The following is a 7,812-nucleotide window of genomic DNA, read 5'->3' as shown; positions in this document are numbered from 1 at the left end:
TCAGCTTATTATATGTATGTATACATGCTGATGACCCTCGGCTCCAGCAGTTAGATAAAGGTCAAACATCTTGATGCACGTTTTTTGCAAACTGTTTCACTTTGCAGAGAAAGGAAATAATGTGCTCCGATACTTTCCCCGTAACTCCAGACTTGAAACCGATGTGTAGGATTTCACTGGTGTCGGAGCTGTCACAGCTCCAGACAGCTGTTTGGCAGAAACACGTCTTGTTCTGGCTTTGAAATCAGACTCAGCAGTCGGAGCGTTGCTTTGGTTCTTCTGCTCCTGTTTCTGCAGCAGGCGGGACACCCCGTCTAATGCTGTTAGACACACACATGCACTATAGATTCACACAGACGTGGACATAGATGGACACACATTGATGGCTTTAGGAATGCATCTGCTTGTGTGCATGCACCCTGTTAAACCCACAGCGTCTGGTATGTGCTGCATGTCTGACTCCGAGGGGTTTTCCCAATGCAGTGTGTGTGTGTGTGTGTGTGTGTGTGTGTTTGTATCATTATCCATATGTGCTCCACATGTAAAAGAAACAGTTGTTCCTCTCTGGTTATTTATAAAAGAAATAGCACATTACAAAGTTCCCTTTCACCTTTTAGCACCTGTTACAGTGATACTGCACACATTGTGCGTATTAGGATATATACAGCACATACGTAACCGTATATCTTCCTCACAAACCTTCCTTTTCATTTCTATTTTATGGTTCTATTCTAATTTAAAACTGTTTTGTTTTAGCATTTTTGCTGTAAGAAAATTGACTGAAACGATTAATGAGTTATTAAAATAGTTAACATTCAACATTTTATTGACTTTTCCCAATGTGTTTTTAAAGATTAATGAGAAATCACGTGGTCCTGCAACTAAAAGTAAAAACATGAAAACACCACATTTGGTCCTAAAACACTGAGACAACAATCAGGCCTTGTAAAGATGACCTTCATCATTATAAGTACTGTTGATCTTTGCACGTTTGTGTGTGCTTCATGTGCGTATTACTCCCCGTGTGCCTGTACAGAGCTGTTATTTGTATCTTGGCAGGAGCACTCTCACCAGGGCCAACCCGCACATGACTTTAACTCACTTTGATTGACATGTTACTGACACTAATAGCCAATCGGGGCTTCAGTTTTTTGGGCGGGACCCTGTTGCACTTTGACCTCTGCCAATCACGTCCCTGCATTCGCCAGCATACAGACATTACTGTAGGAACAAGGAAACCCTCTGGAAGGTAGTGTAAGAGTTTACTGCCACACACACACACACACACACACACACACACACACACACACACACACACACACACACACACACACACCACACACACTGGTCGCTCAGAGACGATGAAATGCTCACATTTGCACACTTGGCTCTTCTTGTATAGTTTTAACAGTGGAACAGGGCCCTTAGTCAAAAGCCAAAACTTGTTACCACCTCTTTTAATAACACAAGGGGACTGTTGGTACGGTGATGGCATGTGAAAGGATCGACCTCTGTTTCTTTTTCGGTAGGTTATTATGATTGTTAGGTGTGTGTGTGTGTGTGTGTGTGTGTGTGATGGAATAACCTTATTGGCTTAAACGTCAGCATGTGAGGAGCAGAAAGAAGAATAGACCTTTATTAGAAACGACATTAGCGCAACACAAAGTGACTCTTTTGCCACTTATTCATCAAAACAACCGCAGCCCAACAAGCTACTTACAAGTTTTCCCAGATTAAGGTTTTCTATTTCTATTCCAGACAGTTCTGCCAAACCTACACTTATAAAACTGTATTTATGTGATGATTCTGGAGATGGAGAGGCGTATTTCGGGCCACCTGGTGTACGTAAGTGGAACATTGTTGTGAAGTGTACAGTATAAATGTGCTTTTTATGTACACATCAATTCCATAAAGGTCTTTGCATCTAAAGCGTGTCCTTGTTAAGCTCAAACTAAGGATATTTTGGGAAGATCCAAGCATTGAAGGTTCTCCTCTTTCTCTTTTTGTCTCAGCTTCACACTGCGATTTCTTTGGCTCCGTCCTCAGCCAATTATATTGTGTCTTAAGGCCCTGTCACACATATCCGTATGACAGAAACGTACGCTGGCGCATACGAAATATCGGCAATACGTTGATATAAATTAAGGGTTAGTTGTGATCGTTTGAAGGACGCAGACGACACGCCGAACACGCCAGACACACGGCCCTGTCACACAGCTCCGTATGGCAGAAACATGCCGGCGTATATGAAAAGTAGCTAAAGAGTCCAAATACGTCCAACTTTTCCACAGCGGTGTTGTAGCTGCCGTAGTATAAGTATTCACATACCATATTTACGTAGGTAAATATTCACATACTATATTTACGTAGGTAAATATTCACGTACTATATTTACGTAGGTAAATATTCACGTACTATATTTACATAGCTAAGTATTTACGTAGGTAAGTATTTACGTGCTATATTTACGTAGGTAAGTATTTACGTACTATATTTACGTAGGTAAGTATTCACGTACTATATTTACGTAGGTAAGTATTCACATACTATATTTACGTAGGTATATATATTCACGTACGTATTCCGTATTCACGTCTGTCTAACGTAACGTCTGCATATCTTATGGAGCACACGTCGGGTACGTCCGGTAATTTTGAACTCAAAACATCAGCGTTCAACAACGCACCCCAGCGTAACACCGCCTGCTCTTAACGAATACTACTTATACCTTACCTTATATCAACGTACACCAGCGTGTTGCCGATAATTTGTATACGTTATGCATTCGTTGGGTATTCGTCTGATACATTTTGTTTAAGTAAGTGATGCGATATCAACAGGTTAGACATGCGTATCTGTATACGTTCACTTTTACGATCCGATGAAAAGTTGGACGTATTTGGACTCTGACAAATGTTCATATACGCCGGCACACGTTTCTGTCATACGGAGATGTGTGACGGGGACTTTTAGATGTTTGTATAAGTAAAACTTTCTTCATCACCTGGTGTACCAAGACGGCTGCCTGCCAAACATTTGTCACCATACAGCCCAGCTGCAGGGACTCCACCTAGTCTGTTTTTATACGTGGGTGCACACACACGTACTTGCACTTTAGTAAGTGTGAGAAATGCGTGTGTGTGTGTGTGTGTGCCTTTTCTGTTATTCTAAGCTCAATTAAAACTCACTTAACCTAAACTCTAGCTACATGGATTTCTTACAAACGCTTGTCTTGGAAACGTGAGGAAATGAGTCACTCGGGTTCCCCTGTACAGTATTTTACTGTAGGAACATTTGTGAATACATTGGGTGCAGGCAAGGGAAGTGTTCATCGTGGATTTAATTATACATGATGTAAATGCAGAGGAAGGAAATGTGGAGTTGGCGTGGATGATGATTTTTTACTTTAGGGTTGGAAAATGGTGCTTTTGTGCAAGTTCTCTGCTTTGATACGGAGGCTCGAGTGTGATTTACAAACGGGTGTATTGCCTCTGACAGGTTTCCATTGCGCTCATAAGGAGTTGTGTAACGCCGGAAATGAAAAACATTAGATTCTCATGTTTTTCTGACTCCTGTTAAAACTCTTATTCTTCAAGTCCGAACATTTCCTCAAGTGTGCGAGCGTTACTTCCACCCTTCGCATCGTTGTTCTTTCTTTAAATACATTATATTCAATTCAGACTTGCTGCTTTGCCCTGCACCGCTGAAAGAAGAGCAGGACTGCAGGCTAAATTTGGCAAACCACAGGAATGTACTGGGACAGGACAGCGCTGTGTTCGGTCCCCTTTTTGTTTTAGATCAGGATTGATGCTTTATGAGCATTTTAACGAGCCAACTCACCCACACGGCTGTAAACTGGGCTTTTACTTCCCTTCTAATTAAGACATCCACTATATTAACACAATGCCCTGACGAAAACATAAAGAAAAGATAACAAGTGTGGCTCAGCAGCGGTTTAATGTAGATTATAGCAACATGCAGCTTTTATAACACGCAGTTAAATGAGTGTAACATGCGTTTATATTCAAAGCACGTGCACGTCTGTATACTTTACTGCGTGCAGGATACTAACATTTGTAATGGAGCTGTAAATGAGCCGTTCTTCTGTACAGGAACGTCACATCACCTGTACGCTGCGTGACGGTTCAGTCCTCCACCCTCTTCTTCAGTGAGACGGTGAAGGTGTTTCTGTCTCTTTGCATCTTTTGGGGGTGTTTTTTAAGCCACTGATGATTTTTTCTAATATATTTCGGGAAGGGAAAGAATGTTTGGGGATGTTTTGTTAGCTTGACCTGGAAATGTTTCTTCTATAGTACTTCCTGTTTTCACCGACCTTTTGTTAGTACCAACTGTAATGTGTGTGTGTGTGTGTGTGTGTGTGTGTGTGTGTGTGTGTGTGTGTGTGTGTGTCTCAGTGGGCAGCCATGGAAGAGGCAGGAGGACATTCTTCAGTTTTAGCATCATTTCCTGTTCTTTCCAACCCCCCCCCCCCCCACTGTACTTCCTGTCCAGCGTGGACTAATGCGTTGGTGAAGTTTGTGTGAAAAGAAGCAGCTTGCAAAGCAAATGTTTATTTACAGCTGCTGATGGAACAGGAAACGACTCTTTAGATGCAGGTTTACGTACAAAGCCAGGCTAGCTGTTTGCAGTCGTTATGCTAAGCTAAGCTAACTGTCTGTTTGTAATACAGACATCTAACTCTGCGTGTGGTTGTGCCAGTCTTCTGTGTGTTGCAAGTAGATATGCAAAGCCCAGGGGGGGCGGGGGGAGAAATGACTCCAAAATGCCGCCCTTGGGTTGGGTTCAGGTCTCAAACGAGCGTACAGCCAGATCGTCAACCTAAGCCTTAACGTTTACCCAATTAAAAAGTGCAGCTGTTTGTTTTATTTTCGTGATATCAATCTTTTTTTAAGTCACTTTCTACGAACCGCTCTCAGATTCAGAAGCAAATCAAAACAAGAGTTTGGAAAAGAAAAGCCAGCGGAGATTACAGGGGAAACAAAGCCGGAGATATCCCACTGACTCACAGTGGCACGAGGGAACACATGGAAATTAAAAGGATAATTACAAGATGTCACGTTTGATGTTTTGACAGGGTAAACAGAACTGTATGACAAAGCTCTTTCATCCCCAACACACTCTTTTATCTCTGCTGCACATTAACCAAACATTCATCCTGCCGAAGGCTGGACGGGGGGGTGGGGGGGGGGGGAGGAGAGGGAGATGAAAGAATGGAAAAGTGGGTGAAAGAGAAGAGTCGGGAGAACTTTAGGTAAAATACTGTTTTGACACGTTAGAGAAACAAAGACGCGTGAGGCGATCGAAACTTAAATGTGGCTCTCACACAAGTCAACACGTCAGGTGAACAACACCGAGCCCTCGTCACACATCTGTTCCATCTCAATCCGTTCCCATCACGCCTGGGTGTTTTTCAGGTTTTAATATCGAGCCAAAACTAAGATCGAGCCTCTAAACTCTTCTATGACTCTCCTCGTCTTCTGTGATCTGTCTCTGTTTCGCTGCTTCGGCAGCACTTCTCAATTTCACAGTTTGTTTGTGCTCGTTCATTTGAAACATTTGTTTTCATGTTTCTTCTCTGTGTACATGCTGACTCGCTCTTGTAGCTTTTGTTTGGTTTTTCTTGCTTGTTTCAGACACACACACACACACACACACACACACACACACACGCATTCATTGTTGTGTGTGGAAATTTTACCGCAGACAAATTGATTAGCAAAATGTACACACACACACACACACACACACACACACACACACACACACACACACACACACACACACACACACACACACACACACACGTCCCGTTGTTTAGATTCTTGTACCACAGGGTCCCTGGAGACCGGGGCAAGACTGAGGTCTGTGGTGCCAAGAAGCATGAAACACAATGCCCCCCAACACTCCTTCCCAAACTGAACAATAGACATTCCTGACATTCCTCAATACCTCTTCTTCACACACACACACACACACACACGCGCACTCCCACTCCCATCAACACACACACACACACACACACACACGCGCACTCCCACTCCCATCAACACACACACACACACACACGCACTCCCACTCCCATCAACACACACACACACACACACACACACACTCCCATCAACACACACACACACACACACACACACGCACTCCCACTCCCATCAACACACACACACACACACACGCACGCACGCAGGCACTCACACACACACACACACACACACACACACACACACACACACACACACACACACACACACACACACACACACACACACACACACACACAAACAGAACAGAAATGCTGGTTCCATATGTGATAATAAACTCAAGAACTTTCAATGTGTACCTGAGCTGTGGGAACTTCTGTTGCTCATTTATCATCTGACATTTTCTAGACCAGAAGATTAATCCGTAAATCTCAAGTACTGTGTGTGTGTGTGTGTGTGTGTGTGTGTGTGTGTGTGTGTGTGTGTGTGTGTGTGTGTGTGTGTGTGTGTGTGTGTGTGTGTGTGTGTGTGTGTGTGTCTATGTGGGCGAGCTTCTCTGTCCACTACGCGTGTGGTCTGCTACAGTTTATCTGTCTCCTCTGGCCTGGTTTTTATTAACTGGCCCATTAAACTGCGACTCCATGATACATGACACTGGACTCCACACACACACACACACACACACACACACACACACACACACACACACACACACAGTGGTCGTCTCAGACAAACACAAGTTCCTAGCCAACTTGGACACACACACATGCTAAAAAGATGTTTCTGTGTTATGGAAGCTGTCCTCATGCTGCATCAGTTTAACCCCGTGACCTCGCTCGCCCAGTTATTGATTATTATCACAAGTCCCCGACCACACATGCTTTTATTTTGTCTGACCAACAGTCAGAATACATTCAAATACATTGGATTTGTCTCGCAGTTTAAATACGAGACAGATTGATTCATTAATTAACAATTGAAGGAGGGGAAATAAGAACACAGGAAAGAAGAAAGTAGAGGAACGCCAACGCACCAACTTACAAATCCTTTCTGTTTCTATGCTGTAGGAAATATTGATTAGTCATCGTTTCAACTGCAGATTCACCTTCTGTGAGTAACTATTACTGCCATTCAAATACATCCATCAGGCTCCCAGGAACCAGTTCTTTAAGACTTAACGTGACTGAAGGAGCGGCGTCTAATTTGCAGTTTTTGGGAACTTGAAAAACAAAATACTCCCTTAAAATGTTCATGTTAGAGGATCAAGCAGTAACAAACAGCACATTGTGCTGCAGATGCCAAAGTGGACTTCACCCTTCCTGCCATCGACCTCTGGTATGAGCCTAGTCTCACTGTACTGATTACCTGGTATGTCAAAAACTATGTGTGTGTGTGTGTGTGTGTGTAATGCATGTCCACAAGTGTGTGTGTGGCATTCAGAAATCCATAATCTAGAGTGATGAAGGCCCATAAGGCAGGCAAACAGACAGGAGACTGATTGCAAGCGCACACACACACACACACACACACACACACACACACACACACACACACACACACACACAGACCCATAAAGCAAACAAATAAAGGGCTGATTGCAGGCGAACACAAAGGGACAGAGGGGAGGAGGTGAGGGTTGTTTAGGCTTTCTAGCATAGTTAACCCTTTACCCTTTTGAAGGAAACACAGGGAATGTAAGGAATCTGCTCACATGCATGTATATAACTCACACACACACACACACACACACACACACACACACACACACACTCTTCGTGGAGTCTGCAGGAGATATAAGTCT

General features: G+C 43.4%; 1 protein-coding gene across 1 annotated transcript in view; it reads left to right on the top strand.

Annotated features, from left to right (window-relative positions):
* The window catches only part of shroom4 (shroom family member 4), a 47,451-nt gene that overhangs the window by 18,008 nt on the left and 21,631 nt on the right, over nt 1–7,812 (top strand).

The sequence above is a fragment of the Cottoperca gobio genome, chromosome 18, assembly GCF_900634415.1.
Source record: "Cottoperca gobio chromosome 18, fCotGob3.1, whole genome shotgun sequence".
NCBI classification, from domain to species: Eukaryota; Metazoa; Chordata; class Actinopteri; order Perciformes; family Bovichtidae; genus Cottoperca; species Cottoperca gobio.
This window is presented reverse-complemented; position numbering and strand designations above follow the sequence as displayed.